The 1,960-nt window shown below is 35.8% G+C and overlaps 1 protein-coding gene across 1 annotated transcript in view; it reads right to left on the minus strand.

The window, feature by feature from the left end:
- The window catches only part of INADL (InaD-like (Drosophila)), a 339,614-nt gene that overhangs the window by 289,615 nt on the left and 48,039 nt on the right, over nt 1–1,960 (minus strand). The window lies entirely within an intron of this gene.

Below are 1,960 nucleotides of genomic sequence, written 5' to 3' on the forward strand. Positions count from 1 at the left end.
TAAAGCAGAGGACAGTTACTTACAGCAACTATTTTGTCATTCACTTGAATGTGGCCATTGTGGTGCGCGGCGCTGCCAGGTATTATGCTTTTCACATAAATCCCTGCTGCCTCCCCTGAAGATGCGCAGACATACAGAAAAAGGAAAAAAAGCTCTAATTAGGCCTTGATTGCAAAATTCATATCAAGAGATTAATTAGCTAAAGGGGCTGACTGGAGGCTTGATAAATACTATTTTGAACACAAGCAGAGAAATTGATGGATTATTTCAAACTGTCACCATCACAAGTGACCCGAATTCGAAATGATTTGACTGATGACTGCTTTTCTGGAAAAATAATCAGTAATGGAACCTTGATGAAAGGCACTCCAATCTAAGCTGGAATTCAAGAGAGCCCAGGTTAAGTCTGCCCCTCTTCTCTTGGTCTGTCTCCATTCTTACTGCTGACTTGGCATAATCCTCCATCATTTTTCACCAGCACTATGACAAGAGTCTCCTTAATAGGTCTCCTTGCCCATATTTAGTTCACTGCTCATGTTAGCTTCCCAAACACAGAAAAAAGAAAAAGTACACATGACCTTTAAAAAAACTGGAATGTGCTCAGCAACATGAAATAATCATTATAAAACAGGTAAATAGATACAAATGGCTATAAAATTGTTAACTACATAAAAAGCATGGATCCCTGTGGGCAAGGACTGGAAGGGAAATTGGAAAATAAAAAGTCATAGATCTGGATGACTTTATATTTTTATTTTCAAATAAACTCAAAACATTGCTTATAGAAGAAATATAAATATCAATGAATTCCCATTGTCTACAAAATAATATACAAATTTTATTGAATCATACTCAACACTCTCTGTAATCTGCCCCAAACTTATTTTTTACTTCATCCTCCACTACATCTTTCCAACAAAATAAAAGTCTAGACACACCAAAACACCAAGTATTTTCATGATTTTATTCCCTTTCTCAATTTAATTCTTTCTTCCTCTCAACCTTGACCCATATATCAAAATCCTTCTTTTTCATTCCTAGCTCAAATGCCTCCTTCTTTGTGAATTCTCCATTTACTTCAGTCAAATTGAATGTTACCTGCCATACTACGATGGTTTGCTTGTACAGTGGGCCCTCTGTATCTGCAGGTTCCACATCTGCTGACTCAGCCAATCTCAGATTCAACCAACCACAGATCGAAATTATTTGGGGGAAAAAAACAATAATAAAAATGACAGGCCAGGAGCAGTGGCTCATGCCTGTAATCCTAGCACTCAGGGAGGCTGAGGCAAGAGGATCACTTGAGCCCAGGAGTTTCAGGTTGCAATGAGCTAGGATGATGCCACTGCACTCCACCCAGGGCGACAGAGCAAGACTGTCTCAAAAAACAAACAAACAAACAAAAATACAAATTTTTTAAAACATAGTATAATAACTATTTACATAGCATTTATTTCGTATTAGGTATTATAAATAATCTAGAGATGATTTAAAGTATAAGGGAGGATGTGCATGGATTACATGCAAAACTAAGCCATTTTATATAAGAGACTTGAACATTCAAGGATTTTCGTATCCACAGGGGGTTTTTGAACAAAGGAGATGATTATATGTCTGCTATTATAAAATACACATTTCATTTATCCTTAAACAACTAAGAGTTGTCTACAGTTTATCTCTCTAAATACATTTTTCTTATATTCATTTTTCTACCCTCTCCAGAACTATGTAAAATAAACCTTCAAAAGTCCAATGAATAGAATACAGTAAAAATTATTTTGAAAGACTACTTGTTAAAAAGCATGTTGAGTTTCAAAAGTTTCTAGCGTTTGGATTCACCTGATCCCTGCTGTCCTAAACCACCCAATCCCAAAAATTTCTTTTGAGAGTAAACAAGAAAAATGATTCTTTCCTTTATTCAGCAACATAAACACCAAATTTTCTCAATTTTCTACCACTC

The sequence above is a fragment of the Propithecus coquereli genome, unplaced genomic scaffold (assembly GCF_000956105.1).
Source record: "Propithecus coquereli isolate 6110/MARCELLA unplaced genomic scaffold, Pcoq_1.0 Scaffold14, whole genome shotgun sequence".
In the NCBI taxonomy this organism is placed as follows: domain Eukaryota; kingdom Metazoa; phylum Chordata; class Mammalia; order Primates; family Indriidae; genus Propithecus; species Propithecus coquereli.